General features: G+C 43.5%; 1 pseudogene; it reads right to left on the bottom strand.

Annotated features, from left to right (window-relative positions):
* Positions 1 to 24,505, bottom strand: part of LOC135545461 (probable E3 ubiquitin-protein ligase MID2) — a 190,919-nt pseudogene that overhangs the window by 42,943 nt on the left and 123,471 nt on the right.

The raw sequence follows: 24,505 nt of genomic DNA, 5'->3' as shown, positions 1-24,505 counted from the left end.
AGGGTTAGTGTGTAGAAGACTACTGTACCTTGGACCATAGGGGTCCAGTATAGTATTAAGGGTTAGTGTGTAGAAGACTACTGTACCTTGGACCATAGGGGTCCAGTATAGTATTAAGGGTTAGTGTGTAGAAGACTACTGTACCTTGGACCATAGGGGGTCCAGTATAGTATTAAGGGTTAGTGTGTAGAAGACTACTGTACCTTGGACCATAGGGGTCCAGTATAGTATTAAGGGTTAGTGTGTAGAAGACTACTGTACCTTGGACCATAGGGGTCCAGTATAGTATTAAGGGTTAGTGTGTAGAAGACTACTGTACCTTGGACCATAGGGGTCCAGTATAGTATTAAGGGTTAGTGTGTAGAAGACTACTGTACCTTGGACCATAGGGGTCCAGTATAGTATTAAGGGTTAGTGTGTAGAAGACTACTGTACCTTGGACCATAGGGGTCCAGTATAGTATTAAGGGTTAGTGTGTAGAAGACTACTGTACCTTGGACCATAGGGGTCCAGTATAGTATTAAGGGTTAGTGTGTAGAAGACTACTGTACCTTGGACTCCTTGATCTTGACAGCGATGATCTGTTTCCTCTGGCGTATGATCTCAACAAGCTCATCACACTCCTCCACTAGCTTGGCCTCGTGCATCGCTGTGTTCACCTGGGGACAGAAGCACAGCACACTTTAACACGGTGTCCAAACAAACACTAACACAGGGTTTAAAAAATAACAACAACAGCCACAACACTGTAGCTGAGACCTCGTCAATGGCTTTGTTCACCTGAGAAAAGGCTTTAATACACTGGCCAACATAAACACTTACACAGACTTCAAACAACAACAACAACACTCTAGCTGAGACCATGTCAACAGCTGTGTTCACCTGAGGTAGGCTTCAATACGCTGGCCAACACAAACCCTTACACAGAGTTCAGATCAACACAACACTGTTCAGTGATAGCCGAGACTTCACTCAAGCTTCATGTAGAAAGTTACATTTGCCATCTGCGGTTTTTGGTAACACATGTTCAGGTATAAACATGATTTCTTTTGACAGAATCGTTATAATGGTGTGATTAGAATGTGATATTCTGTGAACTTTAAAAAGGAGATTTTCTCATTATACAGGGTTGTGACTCTGCATCAAACTGCAGAGTCTAAAACTGTTCACCGGGGATACATAACACCTCTGAACACTGATCATCACTCCACAAAGCTCATTACCGCAGTTAGATCCACTTAAATGTGTTAATCACAAACACACACACACACACAACACACACACACACACACACACACACACACACACAAACCCCATTCATTCCATAAGAGGTATCTTATTAAAGGAGGTCGATAATCAACAAGGATGGACGCAATGCTCCAACATAACTGTGGATCACTGCACAGCAACATGACGGATTCACCACGCAGATCCACTAGGCAGAAGAATCTTCTCATACTCCCTGTGTCACCAAATCTCATCCTACTGCCTACACCCTACTGAAACACCGAACCAGGGATACATTATCATCTGAACCAGGGATACATTATCATCTGAAACAGGGATACATTATCATCTGAACCAGGGATACATTATCTTCATCTGAACCAGAGATACATTATCATCATCTGAACCAGGGATACATTATCATCTGAACCAGGGATACATTATCATCTGAACCAGGGATACATTGTCTTCATCTGAACCAGGGATACATTATCATCTGAACCAGGGATACATTATCATCATCTGACCCAGGGATACATTATCATCTGAACCAGAGATGTATTATCATCTGAGCCAGAGATACATTATCATCTGAACCAGGGATACATTATCATCTGAACCAGAGATATATTATCATCTGAGCCAGAGATACATTATCATCTGAACCAGGGATACATTCTCATCATCTGAGCCAGAGATACATTATCATCTGAACCAGAGATACATTATCATCTGAACCAGAGATACATTATCATCTGAACCAGGGATACATCCTCACTAATATTGTGCCCAATGCTCAGGGATACAGTGCATTCAGAAAGTATTCAGACCCCATGACTTTTTCCACATTTTGTTACGTTACAGCCTTATGCTAAAATTGATTCAATTGCATTTTAATCTCCACACAATACCCCATAATGACAAAGGAAAAACAGGTTTTTAGGTTTGCTAATTTATTCAAAATAAAAAACTGAAATATCACATTTACACACAGTTGAAGTCGGAAGTTTACATCCACTTAGGTTGGAGTTATTAAAACTAGTTTACATCCACTTAGGTTGGACTCATTAAAACTAGTTTACATCCACTTAGGTTGGAGTCATTAAAACTAGTTTAAATCCACTTAGGTTGGAGTCATTAAAACCAGTTTACATCCACTTAGGTTGGAGTCATTAAAACTTGTTTTTCAACCACTCCACACATTTCTTATTAACAAACTATAGTTTTGGCAAGTCGGTTAGGACATCTACTTTGTGCATGACACAATTCATTTTTCCAACAATTCAAACAAACAGATTATTTCACTAAAATTCACGGTAATCACAATTCCAGTGGGTCAGAATGATAACATACACTAAATTGACTGTGCCTTTAAACAGCTTGAAAAATTCCAGAAAATGATGTCATAGCTTTAGAAGCTTCTGATAGGCTAATTGACATCATTTGAGTCAATTGGAGGTGTACCTGTGGATGTATTTCAAGGCCTACCTTCAAACTCACTGCCTCTTTGCTTGACATCATGGGCAAATCAAAAGAAATCAGCCAAGTCCTCAGAAAAACAATTGTAGACCTCCAGAAGTCTGGTTCATCCCTGGGAGCAATTTCCAAACACCTGAAGGTACCACGTTCATCTGTACAAACAATAGTACGCAAGTATAAACACCATGGGACCACACAGCCATCATACAGCTCAGGGAGGAGACGCATTCTGTCTCCTCGAGATGAACGTACTTTGGTGCGAAAAGTGCAAATCAATCCCAGAACAACAGCAAAGGACCTTGTGAAGATGCTGTAGAAAACAGGTAAAACGAGTCCTATATGGACATAACCTGAAGGCCACTCAGCAAGGAAGAAGCCACTGCTCCAAAACCGCCATAAAAAAGCTAGACTACGGTTTGCAACTGCACATGGGGACAAAGATTGTACTTTTTGGAAAAATGTCCTCTGGTCTGATGAAAAAAAATTGAACTGTTTGGCCATAATGACCATTGTTATGTTTCGGGAAAAAAGGGGTGAGGCTTGCAAGTCAAAGAACACCATCCCAACCGTGAAGCACGGGGGTGGCAGCATCATGTTGTGCAGGTGCTTTGCTACAGGAGGGACTGGTGCACTTCACAAAATATATGGCATCGTGAGGCAGAAAAATTATGTGGATATATTGAAGCAAGTTCTCAAGGCATCAGTCAGGAAGTTAAAGCTTGGTCGCAATTGGGTCTTCCAAATGGACAATGACCCCAAGCATACTTCCAAAGTTGAGGCAAAATGGCTTAAGGACAACAAAGTCAAGGTATTGGAGTGGCCATCAAAAAGCCCTGACCTCAATCCTATAGAAAATGATGTGTGGGCAGAACTGAAAAAGTGTGTGCGAGCAAGGAGGCCTACACCAGCTCTGTCAGGAGGAATGGGCCAAAATTCACACAACTTATTGTAGGAAGCTTGTGGAAGACTACCCAAAATGGTTGACCCAAGTTAACCAGTTCAAAGGCAATGCTACCAAATACTAATTGAGTGTATGTAAACTTCTGACCTACTAGGAATGTGATGAAAGAAATAAAAGCTGACATTTCACATTCTTAAAATAAAGTGGTGATCCTAACTGACCTAAGACAGGGAATTTTTTAATGTGATTAAATGTCAGGAATTGTGAAAAACTGAATTTAAATGTATTTGGCTAAGGTGTATGTACATTTCTGACTTCAACTGTATGTCCTATATTGTGACCTCTCTAGGAACCTAACTTCTACAGTCAGGGCGTTCGGAAAGTATTCAGACCCCTTGACTTTTTCCATATTTTGTTACGTTACAGCCTTATTCTACAATGGATGAAATAAACACATAGAAGCAGGACTATAGGCTACCTGGCCTGATTTACACATAGAAGTAGGACTATAGGTTACCTGGCCTGATTTACACATAGAAGCAGGACTACAGGTTACCTGGCCTGATTTACACATAGAAGCAGGACTACAGGTTACCTGGCCTGATTTACACATAGAAGCAAGACTACAGATTACCTGGCCTGATTTACACATAGAAGCAGGACTACAGGTTACCTGGCCTGATTTACACATAGAAGCAAGACTACAGGTTACCTGGCCTGATTTACACATAGAAGCAGGACTACAGGTTACCTGGCCTGATTTACACATAGAAGCAAGACTACAGGTTACCTGGCCTGATTTACACATAGAAGCAAGACTACAGGTTACCTGGCCTGATTTACACATAGAAGCAAGACTACAGGTTACCTGGCCTGATTTACACATAGAAGCAAGACTACAGGTTACCGATCCTGCTCGCAAATGTAGACATAAAAATGTGCCCATTTGGGGATCTGATAGTATTTCTGATTGACTTATCCACTAATGAGCTGTGGAGCTTCTCAATGTAATAGTTTTCTTCACCTCAAACATCAAGCAAACCAAGTGTGTTTTTACATCCATTGAGAATGACAATAGTTCCTCAATGTATTAGAACAATCTTTCCAGGTCTCTTCCTTTCCATAACCACTCAAGGTTAAATGTCAGGCTCTGATCCAGTGGAAACATCATAAAATAGGCCTACTATATTACTTCTTATCTCTTGCGCAAATAACCCACAGCTGTGTCTGTCCCAAATTCACTGGCAGAATATTTTATACAATGTTGCAAGTTTGCTAGTGAAAGATTCAAGCCTTAATAGTTGATACAATGTTTCAAGTTGGGTGCAGACAGGCCATGTGTGGCCAATGTGATTTATAGGATATTTATTTTTATCAGGATATTTTCTATCTGCAATGTTTCATTTATAGGCTTTACACAGTTGGTAATGACAATAGAAGTAACTTTTTAGGTTTGTGTCATTTTCCTTTAGATTTGGATAGAATTTTGATGAACCACATGAAAATGATTTTGAAAATACTTAAAACGTTATTATACATTTTAATTAAACTGTTCCACGGAAATGTGCATATGAAAACCATAACTGGCACGCAGATCGGGTGGAAATGGTAAGAAACATCGGCATTCAACATGAGAAAAGTTGCCGACTCCTCGTGTAGCCCATTACAGGCAACTTCAGGAGAGTAACGGCGGAATGTGTTGAAAGCATGCAGGAGCAGGACGAGGATGGTCCGGTCAGGGTAAGGCTTTTCTCTTCTGGTTATCTTGATCTCTGGCTCCCTCTTGAGTCGTGTGTGTCTTATTTCTTCCAACAGTGTGCTTAAAGCATCAGACAAGCTCAATGCATGTATCAGTGGAGGCTGCTGAGGGGAGGACGGCTCATAATAACGTCTTGAACGAAGCAAATGGAATGTCATCAAACACACGGAAACCATGGAAACCATGTGTATGACGTATTTCATACCATTCCTCTGATTCCGCTCCAGCCGCTACCACGAGCCCCGTCCTCCCTAATTATGGTGCCACCAACCTCCTGTTGTACCATTACCACGAGCCAGGTCTGTCTGTCTGTCCTCTCATCACTCTATATCTCTATCATCATGTTCTCTCATATCTTCTCCAGCAAGGTCTCTCTCTTATATGCCTGCACACACATACACGCACACACGCACAGGCACATACACACACACACACGCACGCACGCATGCACACACACTCACACACTCTCTCTCTCTCTCTCTCACATGCCTGCAATTGCGCATGTACACATGCAAACACACACACACACACACACACACACACACACACACACACACACACACACACACAGGCACACACACACACACACACACACGCACGCACGCACACACACTCACACACTCTCTCTCTCTCTCTCTCTCTCTCTCTCTCTCACATGCCTGCAATTGCGCATGTACACACACACACACACACACACACACACACACACACACACACACACACACACACACACACACACACACACACACACACACACACACACACACACACACACACACACACACACACACACACACACACACACACAACACCCGCTGGCTGGGGCGTATCATGTTTTATTGATGATCTCAGCTCTCTCATTAAACCACAACAGCAGTAGCAACACGTCTCAGTGAAAACACTGATATCTACTCACACACAGGGAGACAGAGGGGGGGAGGGGGGGGGGCGACACCTGGTATCCCACTGTGTTGTGTGAAGTGCTGAAAGACTGCTATACAAAAGGTGAAAGAGAGTACAAAGGAAACAGCACGCAACCCCAGATAACAGAATGAGGGCCTGGGTTCTTTTAAATGCCCACTCTGTGATTATTTAAAGCCGTTCTTGATCATTTAAATCAATTGATTTATATAGCAAGAAAATAAGTGGGGGGGAGCTGCTGTTTTGTTTAGTTGTTTTTTTAAATTGCGGACTGGGCCTTTTAAACGCGAGCAGAACGGAGAGGAGCCGGAGAGGAGTGAAGGATTCATGGTGAGAGGCTGATGTTTGTCACAGCAGTGATTAGTGCTGGTCTCTCCTCCAGCATGACAGATTAAATAGGATTCAGAATATAGAAAGTGGCTAAGTGCATATCCACAAGTCACTAGAGACCTCCCTGTCCTGTCCTGCACTCCCCAGCAAAAAGACCAATGAGATCTGTTAAAATATAGATGGCTGTGGCATATGCCAACTAAACACCCAGTGTACTGTACACATCACCAAGTCGATTATACTTCCAACACAATCTAACCTAAACGCACAGACAAAACCAAGATATATTCAAATTATTGTTCAAGAAAAAAAATTGAGAATATAAATAGCTCTGGAGAAAAACACTCATCAGCTTATAAATGAGGGTATCTGTCAAACTATAGCTGAAGGCAGATATAGCTGAAGGCAGATATAGTTGAAGAGAGATATAGCTTAAGGCAGATATAGCTGAAGGCAGATATAGTTGAAGGCAGATATAGCTGAAGGCAGATATAGTTGAAGGCAGATATAGCTGAAGGCAGATATAGTTGAAGGCAGATATAGCTTAAGGCAGATATAGCTGAAGGCAGATATAGTTGAAGGCAGATATAGCTGAAGGCAGATATAGTTGAAGAGAGATATAGCTGAAGGAAGATATAGGTGAAGGCAGATATAGTTTAAGGCAGATATAGCCGAAGGCAGATATAGCTGAAAACAGATATAGCTGAAAACAGATATAGCTGAAGGCAGATATAGCTGATGTCAGATATAGTTGAAGACATATATAGTTGAAGGCAGATATAGCTGAAGGCAGATATAGTTGAAGGCAGATATAGCTGAAAACAGATATAGCTGAAAACAGATATAGCTGAAGGCAGATATAGCTGATGTCAGATATAGTTGAAGACATATATAGTTGAAGGCAGATATAGCTGAAGGCAGATATAGCTGAAGGCAGATATAGCTGATGTCAGATATAGTTGAAGACATATATAGTTGAAGGCAGATAAAGCTGAAGGCAGATATAGTTGAAGGCAGATATAGCTGAAGGCAGATATAGCTGAAGGCAGATATAGTTGAAAGAAGATATAGCTTAAGGCAGATATAGCTGAAGGCAGAGATAGTTGAAGGCAGATATAGCTGAAGGCAGATATAGCTGAAGGCAGATATAGTTGAAGGCAGATATAGCTGAAGGCAGATATAGTTGAAGAGAGATATAGCTGAAGCCAGATATAGCTGAAGGCAGATATAGTTGAAGACAGATAGAGTTGAAGGCAGATATAGCTGAAGGCAGATATAGTTGAAGGCAGATATAGCTGAAGGCAGAATTAGCTGAAGGCAGATATAGCTGAAAACAGATATAGCTGAAAACAGATATACCTGAAGGAAGATATAGTTGAAGGCAGATATAGCTGAAGGCAGATATAGCTGAAGACAGGTATAGTTGAAGGCAGATATAGTTGAAGGCAGATATAGCTGAAGGCAGATATAGTTGAAGGCAGATATAGCTGGAGGCAGATATAGTTGAAGACAGATATAGCTGAAGGCAGATATAGGCAGATATAGCTGAAGGCAGATATAGGCAGATATAGCTGAAGAAAGATATAGGCAGATATAGCTGAAGGCAGATATAGGCAGATATAGCTGAAGAAAGATATAGGCAGATATAGCTGAAGGCAGATATAGGCAGATATAGGCAGATATAGCTGAAGGCAGATATAGCTGAAGGCAGCGTTGCTATGCCGTCACTATAGAACCCACCGGCAGATTCACAGTCCGGGTGTTGAACATATCATCTTGGAAAGAGAGATAACTGTATGCAACGCAGCAACAACAGAAAAATCCAGGTCACCCCAGAACTGTATAGAGCCCCATGCAGCCAGTCAGCCCTCTGTTGTTGTGATGCATTATTAGTGAGCTGTGTCTCTCCCTCCTTTCTCCCTGCATGAAGTGTTACAGAACAGAGACAAAGCACTCTCCTATCTCCTCCTAGCAGGGAGGCTTCTGGGAAGAAACAGACACACATACACATACACTTACACACAGACACACACAGACACAGACACATACAGAACCCCCCACACTCACAGACACACTCACACACACACACACATACACACAGACACAGACACACTCACAGACACACACAGACACACTCACACACAGACACAGACACACTCACAGACACACACAGACACACTCACACACACACACAGACACAGACACAGACACACTCACAGACACACACACACACACACACACACACACACACACACACACACACACACACACAGACAGACAGACAGACAGACAGACAGACAGACAGACAGACAGACAGACAGACAGACAGACAGACAGACAGACAGACAGACAGACAGACAGACAGACACAGACACACACACACACACCCTATTTTCATTAATGTAGTGCATTAGCATTACCCAAAACACAAGGTATACTATGCTTTTCTTCAGAATAACCAAGCGTTTCACACAAACATCACACCAGAGAATAGCTAGCAACTAGCATGCATAAGTCAATTCATTTTTTACATTGATAATGAGCTTTTAACAGTTTGTTTTAACACGTTCTCTTCACGGCCAAGTCGGTCGCATAGCTAACTCATTAATTATGAATACAAGAGGAACAGATTGCTGCTGAGCCATACCTGTATGTGGGCAGAGGAGGAGGACACCAGTGGAGGGAAGACAAATACTTTTTATGGACAGTTTCCTCTCTATAATTTAATCTGATGGTCTGAATGAACAGCTAAACTGTAGATCTCCATAACACAGAGATCCTTCCTCACTAGTGATCTATATCTCTGTATAGCTGACACTGTCTCCATCTCACTAGTGAGCTATATCTCTATATAGCTGACCCTGTCTCTCTCTGACTAGTGATCTATATCTCTGTATAGCTGACACTGTCTCCATCTCACTAGTGAGCTATATCTCTATATAGCTGACCCTGTCTCTCTCTGACTAGTGATCTATATCTCTGTATAGCTGACACTGTCTCCATCTCACTAGTGATCTATATCTCTGTATAGGTGACCCTGTCTCCCTCTGACTAGTGATCTATATCTCTGTATAACTGACCCTGTCTCCCTCTGACTAGTGATCTATATCTCTGTATAACTGACCCTGTCTCTCTCTGACTAGTGATCTATATCTCTGTATAGCTGACCCTGTCTCCCTCTGACTAGTGATCTATATCTCTGTATAACTGACCCTGTCTCCCTCTGACTAGTGATCTATATATCTGTATAGCTGACACTGTCTCCCTCTGACTAGTGATCTATATATCTGTATAGCTGACACTGTCTCCCTCTGACTAGTGATCTATATCTTTGTATAGCTGACACTGTCTCCCTCTGACTAGTGATCTATATCTCTGTATAGCTGACCCTGTCTCCCTCTGACTAGTGATCTATATCTCTGTATAACTGACCCTGTCTCCCTCTGACTAGTGATCTATATCTCTGTATAGGTGACCCTGTCAACCTCTACTTAAATCACCAACCCTTCAATTTAAAGCCTTCACCGGGAACAGACTGGGAGAGAATATAACTGAAATGAAAGATCTTGTTGGGAACAGACTGGGAGAGAATATAGCTGAAATGAAAGATCTCGTTGGGAACAGACTGGGAGAGAATATAACTGAAATGAAAGATCACATTGGGAACAGGCCGGGAGATAAATAACTCCTCAACAGACAGGTGAGGACTGATAACCTGCAGCCACTTGCAGTTCTTTGATGTACTCCAAGACCTTGATGTACTCCAAGACCCTGATGTACTCCAAGACCTTTGATATACTCCAAGACCTTTGATGTACTCCAAGACCTTTGATGTACTCCAAGACCTTTGATGTACTCCAAGACCCTGATGTACTCCAAGACCTTTGATGTACTCCAAGACCTTTGATGTACTCCAAGACCTTTGATGTACTCCAAGACCTTTGATGTACTCCAAGACCTTTGATGTACTCCAAGACCTTTGATGCACTCCAAGACCTTTGATGTACTCCAAGACCTTTGATGTACTCCAAGACCTTTGATGTACTCCAAGACCTTGATGTACTCCAAGACCTTTGATGTACTCCAAGACCTTTGATGTACTCCAAGACCTTGATGTACTCCAAGACCTTTGATGTACTCCAAAGCTTGCAGTTCTTTGATGTACTCCAAGACCCTGATGTACTCCAAGACCGTTCATGTACTCCAAGACTTTTGATGTACTCCAAGACCTTTGATGTACTCCAAGACCTTTGATATACTCCAAGACCTTTGATGTACTCCAAGACCTTTGATGTACTCCAAGACCTTTGATGTACTCCAAAGCTTGCAGTTCTTTGATGTACTCCAAGACCTTTGATGTACTCCAAGACCTTTGATGTACTCCAAGACTTTTGATGTACTCCAAGACCTTTGATGTACTCCAAGACCTTTGATGTACTCCAAGACCTTTGATGTACTCCAAGACCTTTGATGTACACCAAAGCTGTAGTGGTGAAATAACAACATTCTTTATAACAAGGTGAGGTGAAGTCTCTCATGGTGACAGTTTTTTTTACTAATAGCTGTTTCTAAGGTAACAGTAACTCCTTTTTAAAATGTGTTTTTAGTTATAATGGCTGTCACCTCTTAAAAGGTTATTTTGATTTTATTTATTAGGATTCCCATTCGCCGACGCCAATGGAGACAGCTAGTCTTACTGGAGGGGCTGACTCGTAACGAAAAATACATTACAGACAAAATATTTTTTTAAATTTAAATAAGTTTTAAAAACATTAACACATAGTGTGTGTGTTTGTGTGTGTGTGTGTATCTATCAGTTCCACATGTATGTCAATACATACACACAACCAGTAGGTCATTGTGAACAGAGGCGTTGAGGTGTTACCATCTGTTTTTTTTAAACCTGGTTTTGCTTTTCACTTGCCCTATAACAGATGGAAGGGAGATCCGCGTCTCACTCATGGCTCTGTATAACACTGTACCTTCTGGATCTGGGGGACTGTACAGAGAAGATCTCATGACTATGAAATAACCTTGCCTTGCGATAAGCTGCAGCGCAGCGGCCATTTTGTCAGACTCGGGGTCATGCAGTTGTCCTAGAACCTCCTCCTCTTCCAGGCGTGACGATGATGGTCATTTCTGGAAGGTTACTGTATGAAAGCACGGAGTGGATCTCACAACAACGTTTGAATGTCTTTTTTTCCCTCCGGTCTTGATGTAGAACATCTGGCTTTTCTAAGAGTCAAGGTCCAAAGAAAAGGCATCCTTTCAGTGTGTGGTTCTCAATAGTTCTGAGATTACTGAATGGCACCCCTATTACCTATGGGCCCTGGTCAAAAGTAGTGCACTATATAGGGAATAGGGTCCCAGCGTTGTAGTATCTGCACTATATAGGGAATAGGGTGCCATTCTGGTCAAAAGTAGTGCACTCTATAGGGAACAGGGTGCCATTTGGGTCACATCCTCAGACTCAGGAGGTAAATATTGGACAGCTGGCAGCATCACTACTCTAGAAGCCTGAGATGGTAAATATTGGACAGCATCACTACTCTAGAAGCCTGAGATGGTAAATATTGGACAGCATCACTACTCTAGAAGCCTGAGATGGTAAATATTGGACAGCATCACTACTCTAGAAGCCTGAGATGGTAAATATTGGACAGCATCACAACTCTAGAAGCCTGAGATGGTAAATATTGGACAGCATCACAACTTTAGAAGCCTGAGATGGTAAATATTGGACAGCATCACAACTTTAGAAGCCTGAGATGGTAAATATTGGACAGCATCACTACTCTAGAAGCCTGAGATAGTAAATATTGGACAGCATCACTACTCTAGAAGCCTGAGGTGGTAAATATTGGACAGCTGGCAGCATCACTACTCTAGAAGCCTGAGATGGTAAATATTGGACAGCATCACTACTCTAGAAGCCTGAGATGGTAAATATTGGACAGCATCACTACTCTAGAAGCCCGAGATGGTAAATATTGGACAGCTGGCAGCATCACTACTCTAGAAGCCTGAGATGGTAAATATTGGACAGCTGGCAGCATCACAACTCTAGAAGCCTGAGATGGTAAATATTGGACAGCATCACTACTCTAGAAGCCCGAGATGGTAAATATTGGACAGCATCACTAATCTAGAAGCCTGAGAGAGTAAATATTGGACAGCATCACTACTCTAGAAGCCTGAGATGGTAAATATTGGACAGCTGGCAGCATCACTACTCTAGAAGCCCGAGATGGTAAATATTGGACAGCTGGCAGCATCACTACTCTAGAAGCCCGAGATGGTAAATATTGGACAGCATCACTAATCTAGAAGCCTGAGAGAGTAAATATTGGACAGCATCACTACTCTAGAAGCCTGAGATGGTAAATATTGGACAGCATCACTACTCTAGAAGCCTGAGATGGTAAATATTGGACAGCATCACTACTCTAGAAGCCTGAGATGGTAAATATTGGACAGCATCACTACTCTAGAAGCCTGAGATGGTAAATATTGGACAGCATCACTACTCTAGAAGCCTGAGATGTCATTAACAAACCAATATCCCTTGATTGATTATACAGCTCCCCCCCTCCCAGTTGGAGGATTCCCCACAATGCATTGCATTCAGATGCCTACCAGCAGTATCTGTGACGTGAAATTTTGCAATTGGGGGAATGTCAGCACTCTAGGAGGGAATAAGCAAGGCGTATTAAATAATGTAATGTCAACCTGATGTAACATTGGAATCTGGCTGGAATGAGATCAAGGACTTCATTGTTTTGGTTCCAGAGCCATCTGGAAACCCCGGGAATCTTTGTAATGTTGCAGAGAATCTGACTCACCTTCACCTGTTGACAGATCTGACTGAGATAATCACCTTCACCTGTTGACAGATCTGACTGACTGACTGACTCACCTTCACCTGTTGACAGATCTGACTGACTGACTCACCTTCACCTGTTGACAGATCTGACTGACTGACTCACCTTCACCTGTTGACAAATCTGACAGAGATAATCACCTTCACCTGTTGACAGATCTGACTGACTGACTGACTCACCTTCACCTGTTGACGGATCTGACTGACTGACTCACCTTCACCTGTTGACAGATCTGACTGACTGACTCACCTTCACCTGTTGACAGATCTGACAGAGATAATCACCTCTACCTGTTGACAGATATGACTGAGATAATCACCTTTACCCGTTGACAGATCTGACTGAGATAATCACCTCTACCTGTTGACAGATCTGACTGAGATAATCACCTTTACCCGTTGACAGATATGACTGAGATAATCACCTTTACCTGTTGACAGATCTGACTGAGAAAATCACCTCTACCTGTAGACAGATCTGACTGAGATAATCATCTCTACCTGTTGACAGATCTGACTGAGATAATCACCTCTACCTGTTGACAGATATGACTGAGATAATCACATCTACCTGTTGACAGATCTGACGGAGATAATCACCTCTACCTGTTGACAGATATGACTGAGATAATCACCTCTACCTGTTGACAGATCTGACAGAGATAATCACCTTTACCTGTTGACAGATCTGACTGAGATAATCACCGAGGGTTGTGAAGGTGATGACATTTTGTCAGACAGTTACTGTCATGCCGGTTGACCATGAATTGACATACACACGTTTAGGCATCTCAAAGCCTCCACGCATAAAATAGCCCTTGGTTCTCCCCAGACCTGACTGCCCTTAACCAATCCTATGGCGTCCTGCATTAGCATCGAACAGCCCCCGTGATATGCAGCTGTTCAGGGAAGCTAGAAACCATTATACACAGGCAGTTAGGAAAGCCAAGGCTAGCTTTTTCAAGCAGAAATTTGCTTCCTGCAACACTAACTCAAAAAAGTTCTGGGACACTGTAAAGTCCATGGAGAATAAGAACACCTCCTCCCAGCTGCCCACTGCACTGAAGATAGGAAACACTGTCACCACTGATAAATCCACCATAATTGAGAATTTCAATAAGCATTTTTCTACGGCTGGCCATGCTTTCCATCTGGCTACTCCAACCCCGGTCAACAGCACTGCACCCCCCACAGCAACTCACCCAAGCCTTCCCCATTTCTCCTTCTCCCAAATCCGTTCAGCTGATGTTCTGAAAGAGCTGAAAAATCTGGGCCCCTACAAATCAGCCGGGCTAGACAATCTGGACCCTTTCTTTCTAAAATGATCTGCCGAAATTGTTGCCACCCCTATTACTAGCCTGTTCAACCTCTCTTTCGTGTCGTCTGAGATTCCCAAAGATTGGAAAGCAGCTGCGGTCATCCCCCTCTTCAAAGGGGGGACACTCTTGACCCAAACTGCTACAGACCTATATCTATCCTACCATGACTTTCTAAGGTCTTCAAAAGCCAAGTCAACAAACAGATTACTGACATTTCGAATCTCACCATACCTTCTCTGCTATGCATTCTGGTTTCAGAGCTGGTCATGGTTGCACCTCAGCCACGCTCAACGTCCTAAACGATATCCTAACCGCCATCGATGAGAAACATTACTGTGCAGCCGTATTCATTGATCTGGCCAAGGCTTTCGACTCTGTCAATCACCACATCCTCATCGGCAGACTCGACAGCCTTGGTTTCTCAAATTATTGCCTCGCCTGGTTCACCAACTACTTCTCTGATAGAGTTCAGTGTGTCAAATCGGAGGGTCTACCATTCTGTATACTTCTGGCCCTTCTTTGGACACTGTGTTAACAACCCTCCAAGCAAGCTTCAATGCCATACAACTCTCCTTCCGTGGCCTCCAATTGCTCTTAAATACAAGTAAAACTAAATGCATGCTCTTCAACCGATCACTACCTGCACCTGCCCGCCTGTCCAACATCAATACTCTGGACGGCTCTGACTTAGAATACGTGGACAACTACAAATACTTAGGTGTCTGGTTAGACTGTAAACGCTCCTTCCAGACCCATATAAAACATCTCCAATCCAAAGTTAAATCTAGAATTGGCTTCCTATTTCGCAACAAAGCATCCTTCACTCATGCTGCCAAACATACCCTTGTAAAACTGACCATCCTACCAATCCTCGACTTTGGCGATGTCATTTACAAAATAGCCTCCAATACCCTACTCAACAAATTGGATGCAGTCTATCACAGTGCAATCCGTTTTGTCACCAAAGCCCCATATACTACCCTCATTGCGACCTGTGCGCTCTCGTTGGCTGGCCCTCGCTTCATACTCGTTGCCAAACCCACTGGCTCCATGTCATCTACAAGACCCTGGTAGGTAATGTCCCCCCTTATCTCAGCTCGCTGGTCACCATAGCATCTCCCACCTGTAGCACACGCTCCAGCAGGTATATCTCTCTAGTCACCCCCAAAAAATCAATTCTTTCTTTGGCCGCCTCTCCTTCCAGTTCTCTGCTGCCAATGACTGGAACGAACTACAAAAATCTCTGAAACTGGAAACACTTATCTCCCTCACTAGCTTTAAGCACCAACTGTCAGAGCAGCTCACAGATTACTGCACCTGTACATAGCCCACCTATAATTTAGCCCAAACAACTACCTCTTTCCCTACTGTATTTTATTTATTTATTTATTTTGCTCCTTTGCACACCATTATTTTTATTTCTACTTTGCACATTCTTCCATTGCAAATCTACCATTCCAGTGTTTTACTTGCTATATTGTATTTACTTTGCCACCATGGCCTTTTTTTTGCCTTTACCTCCCTCATCTCACCTCATTTGCTCACATCGTATATAGACTTGTTTATACTGTATTATTGACTGTATGTTTGTTTTACTCCATGTGTAACTCTGTGTCGTTGTATGTGTCGAACTGCTTTGCTTTATCTTGGCCAGGTCGCAATTGTAAATGAGAACTTGTTCTCAACTTGCCTACCTGGTTAAATAAAGGTGAAATAAATAAATAAATAAATAAAAGACACATTTGGAACAGCAATACATATTTGAAAAAAAACATAATACATCTATTTAATATTCACCATCACAATAAATCCATGATTTATTTTATTCAGGTCTAAAGAAACATTATGATAGGAAGAAAATGAATTTCAGAAGAATAGAATATGAGTTGGTCCACTGTATGTTATCTGGCTATGCTCTGTGCCATCGGCTGTAGACTTGTTCATTTAGCAGACAATATATGCTTATAATTCCTGTGCCATTATTTTATAAGATATGATTTTATAGTAAGAAGAATATAATTAAGCAATAAGGCCCGAGGAGGTGTGGTATTTGGCCAATATACCACGGCTAAAGGCTGTTCTTAGGCACGACGCACACCCATCAGACAATGCTCTATTTAATCTTATCTTTGCTAATATGTAAAATTAGTTTTGATTGAAAGTATAATGGCCCATTATCAAATAGGCAGGAACAGGGGCAGGGAAAAATTACATGTCTCCCGTATGCACTCGAATGGAGGCGTGTTCCTTTTTTCAATCATGCCAGATAAGCACCTATAAACATATTAGTATTATTTAGACATATTAAGCTGCTATGGGTTGCCTAGTGGTTAGAGTGTAGGGTCCGCAGGGTAGCCTAGTGGTTAGAGTGTAGGGTCCGCAGGGCAACCATTAAAAACTCTGCTTTCACACAAGATTTCATAAATGTCTGGGTTTATTTCATCAACCACTGTTTCAGGAGCATTTGTATTTCTGTGAGTTATTATGTTATAATTAAGTCTATGATTTGATATTTGACAGAGCAGTCAGACTGAGCGGTGGTAGGCAGCAGCAGCATGCTCGTAAGCATTAATCCAAACAGCACTTTTGCGCCGTGCTTCAAGCATTGAGCTGTTTATGACTTCAAGCCTATCAACTCCCGAGATGAGGCTGGTGTAACCGATGTGAAATGGCTAGCTAGATTGCGGGCTACGCACTAATAGCATTTCAATCGGTGACGTCACTCGCTCTGAGACCTTGAAGTAGCGGCTTTTGTGGAGAGATGGGTAACGATGCTTTCAGGGTGACTGTTGTCGATGTGTTCCTGGGGCGAGGAGAGGGACGGAAGCTATACTGTTACACAGGCAATACTAAAGTGCCTATAAGAACATTCAATAGTCAAAGGTTAAAAGGTTGAAATACAAATGATATAGAGAGAAATAGTTCTATAATTCATATAATAACTACAACCTAAAACTTCTTAACTGGGAATATTGAAGACTCATGTTAAAAGGAACCACCAGCTTTCATATGTTCTCATGTTCTGAGCAAGGAACTGAAACGTTAGCTTTCTTACATAGCACATATTGCACTTTTACTTTCTTCTCCAACACTTTGTTTTTGCATTATTTAAACCAAATTTAACATGTTTCATTATTTACTTGAGGCTAAATAGATTTTATTGATGTATTATATTAAGTTAAAAAATAAGTGTTCATTCAGTATTGTTGTAATTGTCATTATTACAAATAAATAAATACATTTTTAAAAATCGTCTGATTAATTGTCCGATTAATTTGCTTTTTTGGGTCCTCCAATAATCGGTATCGGTATTGGCTTTGAAAAGTCAAAATGGGTCGACCTCTAGTCCACACTCAAAGGCCATTACTAGAATTAGTTCAATTTTGGAATATAGGCTAGACCAATTATGTCACAGATAGGCCTATTCATAAGCTCTTATGCGTTCGGATGTTCTACATGCAACATCTTCAATTAATGAATTATCACCTCAAAAAGCGCTGGCAATATCCTTGTGTTTGGATTTCCAACAACATCCAAAGACCATGTTTTCTACTCAGTTTCAACCTGTTGTTGAACTTCTTTCTTCAAATTGATAATCTCAGTCAGTTTTGAAAACACGATACTGTTTTAACGATAAGTGTTTGATGTGATTTTCGATGGCATTTGCATTGATGTCAGAGTGGTTAGAGGGACAATAGAGCCCTGAGTACCAGACCATTAGGACCTGATGGAGGAACAATAGAGCCCTGAGTACCAGACCATTAGTGACCTAATGGAGGGACAATAGAGCCCTGAGTACCAGGCCATTAGTGACCTGGTGGAGGGACAATAGAGCCCTGAGTACCAGGCCATTAGGACCTCATGGAGGAACAATAGAGCCCTGAGTACCAGACCATTAGTGACCTAATGGAGGGACAATAGAGCCCTGAGTACCAGGCCATTAGTGACCTGATGGAGGGACAATAGGGCCCTGAGTACCAAACCATTAGTGACCTGATGGAGGGACAATAGAGACCTGAGTACCAGACCATTAGTGACCTGATGGAGGGACAATAGAGCCCTGAGTACCAGGCCATTAGGACCTCATGGAGGGACAATAGGGCCCTGAGTACCAGACCATTAGTGACCTGATGGAGGGACAATAGAGACCTGAGTACCAGACCATTAGTGACCTGATGGAGGGACAATAGAGGCCTGGGTACCAGACCATTAGTGACCTGATGGAGGGACAATAGAGCCCTGAGTACCAGACCATTAGGACCTGATGGAGGGACAATAGAGCCCTGAGTACGAGGCCATTAGTGACCTGATGGAGAGACAATAGAGCCCTGAGTACCAAGCCATTAGGACCTGATGGAGGAACAATAGAGCCCTGAGTACCAGACCATTAGTGACCTGATGGAGAGACAATAGAGCCCTGAGTACCAGACCATTAGGACCTGATGGAGGGACAATAGAGCCCTGAGTACGAGGCCATTAGTGACCTGATGGAGAGACAATAGAGCCCTGAGTACCAAGCCATTAGGACCTGATGGAGGAACAATAGAGCCCTGAGTACCAGACCATTAGGACCTGATGGAGAGACAATAGAGCCCTGAGTACCAGACCATTAGGACCTGATGGATGGACAATAGATCCCTGAGTACGAGGCCATTAGTGACCTGATGGATGGACAATAGAGACCTGGGTACCAGGCCATTAGTGACCTGATGGAGGGACAATAGAGCCCTGAGTACCAGGCCATTAGGACCTGATGGAGGGACAATAGAGGCCTGGGTCATGGTAACAAGATCACATGGAATTTGACTGTGGTCATGGTAACAAGATCACATGGAATTTGACTGCGGTCATGGTAACACGGTCACATGGAATTTGACTGTGGTCATGGTAACACGGTCACATGGAATTTGACTGTGGTCATGGTAACACGGTCACATGGAATTTGACTTTGGTCATGGTAACACGGTCACATGGAATTTGACTGCGGTCATGGTAACACGGTCACATGGAATTTGACTGCGGTCATGGTAACACGGTCACATGGAATTTGACTGTGGTCATGGTAACACGGTCACATGGAATTTGACTGCGGTCATGGTAACACGATCACATGGAATTTGACTGCGGTCATGGTAACACGGTCACATGGAATTTGACTGCGGTCACAGAAACAGCCCTAGACTCACCTCAACCTGCTGACAGATCTGGATGAGTTTGGCCATCTGGTTCTCCAGCTCACTGTTTCTCTTCACCAGGTTGGTGAGGTTGTTCTCCAGGGTTTGCTGTTTGGGACAGGCAGAGGAACAGGCCAGTGAGATATAAAAGAAGGGTACCAGGAAGAAATACCCAAATGCACCTTTAATTTGGCTTTGCTCGAAAGGGGGAAAACACACTAACAGGAACGTTGGCCATGTGCAGTGGATGCCCATCCTATTGTCTCTGACTACTGAACATCGGCCGTTATTTCTCTACATTTCCATCTGAACTACAGGTTATAGTTCCCCAATAAACCATCTGAACTACAGGTTATAGTTCCCCAATAAACCATCTGAACTACAGGTTACAGTCCCCAATAAACCATCTGAACTACAGGTTACAGTCCCCAATAAACCATCTGAACTACAGGCTTCAGTTCTGAGAGATAACAGATAACACAAGATAACCTTGAACGATATAGAGAGAGAGCATCAAAATAGTTCTGTAGAAATATTCAGAACACTATCCAGCTACATTCACAACATACAACAGTGCTGAGTGAGGTTGAGAACCCAGACAGTTAGTGGGTTAGTCAGAGGGTTGAGAACCCAGACAGTTTGTGGGTTAGTCAGAGGGTTGAGAACCCAGACAGTTACTGGGTTAATCAGAGGGTTGAGAACCCAGACAGTTTGTGGGTTAGTCAGAGGGTTGAGAACCCAGACAGTTACTGGGTTAATCAGAGGGTTGAGAACCCAGACAGTTACTGGGTTAATCAGAGGGTTGAGAACCCAGACAGTTACTGGGTTAATCAGAGGGTTGAGAACCCAGACAGTTTGTGGGTTAGTCAGAGGATTGAGATCCCTGACAGTTAGTGGGTTAGTCAGAGGGTTGAGAACCCAGACAGTTAGTGGGTTAGTCAGAGGATTGAGATCCCTGACAGTTAGTGGGTTAGTCAGAGGGTTGAGATCAAAAGCAAATCAAATCCACTTGTATTGGCCACATACACATGGTTAGCAGATGTTAATGCGAGTGTAGCGAAATGCTTGTGCCTGTAGCGAAATGCTTGTGCTTCTAGTTCCGAGTGCAGTAAGTGGGTTAGTCAGAAGGTTGAGATCTCAGAGGGGAGAGGGGAGAGATCCCTTAGAGAGGAGAGAGAGAGAGAAAGAGAGATCCCTGATAGAGAGGGTTAGTCAGAGGAGGGAGATCCCTGATAGGGAGGGAGAGAGAGAGAGAGAGAGAGATAGAGGGGTTAGTCAGAGGGGTGAGAGAGAGAGATAGTTAGGGGTTAGTCAGAGGGGAGAGATCCCTTATAGTTAGTGGGTTAGTCAGACGGGGTGAGAACCCAGACAGTTAGGGGTGAGTCAGAGGATTGAGATCCCTTATAGTTAGAGGGTTAGTCGGGGTGAGATCAGAGAGAGAAATCCACTTGAGGCCAGATACACATGGTTAGCAGATGAGACAGGGTGAGAGAGAGAGAGAAAGAGAAAGAGGTGCTTCTAGAGAGAGAGAGAGAGAAAGTGGGTTAGAGAGAGAGTTGAGAAAGAGGGGGAGAGAGAGAGAGAGAGAGAGAAAGAGAGGGAGAGAGAGAGAGAAAGAGGGGGAGAGAGAGAGAGGGGGGAGAGAGGGAGGAGAGAGAGAGGGGGAGAGAGAGGAAGGGAGAGAGAGAGAGAGAGAGAGAGAGGGGGGAGAACATAACAGCCCATGAATTTAGGCAACAGCAGTAACAAAGAAGAAGCAACAACAACAACAACAACAACAACAACAACAACAACAACAACAACAGGAAGAAACAACAGCCGCAGGAAGCAAAAACAAAGAGGAATAGTCACAACAGCTCTTTTTGAAGCTGGTTATCTATTCATGCATGTGAATGAGAAGCATGAGAGGAAGGACAATCCAAACGTCCACCTGGCTGTGTGACCGTGTGTCCATTGTCTCAGTGGCCTCTCCCTCTCCAAACACCAGGACAACCAGGACACTGGCTGAGTCCCAAATGGCACCCAATGCCCGTCAGAGTGAACTAGTTAGCACAGGAAACAGGGTGCCATTGGGGAGGGTCAGTGATTTAAAAGTCAAGCGAACCATTGGGTGACTCACCGCAGCGCTTGTCTTTGATGCCTCCATTACCGCGTCAGATACTCTGCCAGGACTCACTTGAAAAGCCTATGAACACACACATAGACATGTCTGGTCTGGTGCACTATGAACACAAACATAGACAGGTCTGGTCTGGTACACTATGAACACACACATAGACAGGTGTGGTCTGGTCTGGTCTGGTCTGGTCTGGTCTGGTCTGGTCTGGTCTGGTGCACTATGAACACACATAGACAGGTCTGGTCTGGTGCACTATGAACACACACATAGAGAGGTCTGGTCTGGTGCACTATGAACACACACATAGACAGGTCTGGTCTGGTCTGGTCTGGTGCACTATGAACACACACATAGACAGGTCTGGTCTGGTCTGGTCTGGTGCACTATGAACACACACATAGACAGGTCTGGTCTGGTGCACTATGAACACACACATAGACAGGTCTGGTCTGGTACACTATGAACACACACATAGACAGGTCTGGTCTGGTGCACTATGAACACACACATAGACAGGTCTGGTCTGGTGCACTATGAACACACACATAGACAGGTCTGGTCTGGTGCACTACGAACACACACATAGACAGGTCTGGTCTGGTCTGGTCTGGTGCACTATGAACACACACATAGACAGGTCTGGTCTGGTACACTATGAACACACACATAGACAGGTCTGGTCAGGTACACTACGAACACACACATAGACAGGTCTGGTCTGGTCTGGTCTGGTGCACTATGAACACACACATAGACAGGTCTGGTCTGGTACACTATGAACACACACATAGACAGGTCTGGTCAGGTACACTACGAACACACACATAGACAGGTTTGGTCTGGTCTGGTCTGGTCTGGTCTGGTACACTATGAACACACATAGACAGGTCTGGTCTGGTCTGGTCTGGTACACTACAAACACACACATAGACAGGTGTGGTCTGGTCTGGTCTGGTCTGGTCTGGGTTGGTCTGGTCCGGTCTGCTCTGGTCTGGTCTGGTACACTATGAACACACACATAGACAGTTTTATCAATCTGCCACAAAACCCCCTGTTAGTCTAACTGGTCTGTCTGCTACACTCTACTGACGCGTTGGTCCTTCCTGTTTGGCCCTGTCCGGGGGTATCATCGGATGGTGCCACAGTGTCTCCTGACCCCTCCTGTCACAGCCTCCAGTATTTATGCTGCAGTAGTTCATGTGTCGGGGGGTTAGGGTCAGTCTGTTATATCTGGAGTATTTCTCCTGTCTTATCCGGTGTCCTGTGTGAATTTAAGGATGCTCCCTCTAATTCTCTCTTTCTTTCTCTCTTCTCTCTGAGGACCTGAGCCTTAGGACCATGCCTCAGGACGACCTGGCATGATGACTCCTTGCTGTCCCCAGTCCACCTGGCCCACCGGCTATGGAATCCTGACCTGTTCACCAGACGTGCTCCCTCTCCCAGACCTGCTGTTTTCAACTCTCTAGAGACACCAGGAGCGGTAGAGATACTCTTAATGATCGGCTATGAAAAGCCAACTGACATTTACTCCTGAGGTGCTGACATGCTGCACCCTCGACAACTACTGTGATTATTATTATCTGACCCTGCTGGTCATTTATGAACATTTGAACATCTTGGCAATGTTCTGTTATAATCTCCACCCGGCATAGCCAGAAGAGGACTAGCCACCCCTCATAGCCTGGTTCCTCTCTAGGTTTCTTCCTAGGTTTTTGCCTTTCTAGGGAGTTTTTCCTTGCCACCGTGCTTCTACACCTGCATTGCTTGCTGTTTGGGGTTTTAGGCTGGGTTTCTGTACAGCACTTTGTGATGTCAGCTGATCTAAGAAGGGCTTTATAAATCCATTTGATTTTATTTGGTCAGTCTGCTACTCTCTCTACTGACACGTTGGTCAGTCTGCTACTCTCTCTACTGACACGTTGGTCAGTCTGCTACTCTCTCTACTGACACGTTGGTCAGTCTGCTACACGTTGGTCAGTCTGCTACACGTTTGTCAGTCTGCTACTCTCTCTACTGACACGTTGGTCAGTCTGCTACTCTCTCTACTGACACATTGGTCAGTCTGCTACTCTCTCCACTGTTGGTCAGTCTGCTACTCTCTCTACTGACACATTGGTCAGTCTGCTACTCTCTCTACTGACACGTTGGTCAGTCTGCTACTCTCTCTACTGACACGTTGGTCAGTCTGCTGGTCAGTCTGCTACTCTCTCTACTGACACGTTGGTCAGTCTGCTACTCTCTCTACTGACACGTTGGTCAGTCTGCTACTCTCTCTACTGACACGTTGGTCAGTCTGCTACTGACACGTTCTCACTGACACGTTGGTCAGTCTGCTTCTCTCTCTACTGACACGTTGGTCAGTCTGCTACTCTCTCTGGTCAGTCTGCTACTCTCTC

Source organism: Oncorhynchus masou, chromosome 9, assembly GCF_036934945.1.
Source record: "Oncorhynchus masou masou isolate Uvic2021 chromosome 9, UVic_Omas_1.1, whole genome shotgun sequence".
Classification (NCBI taxonomy): Eukaryota; Metazoa; Chordata; class Actinopteri; order Salmoniformes; family Salmonidae; genus Oncorhynchus; species Oncorhynchus masou.
This window is presented reverse-complemented; position numbering and strand designations above follow the sequence as displayed.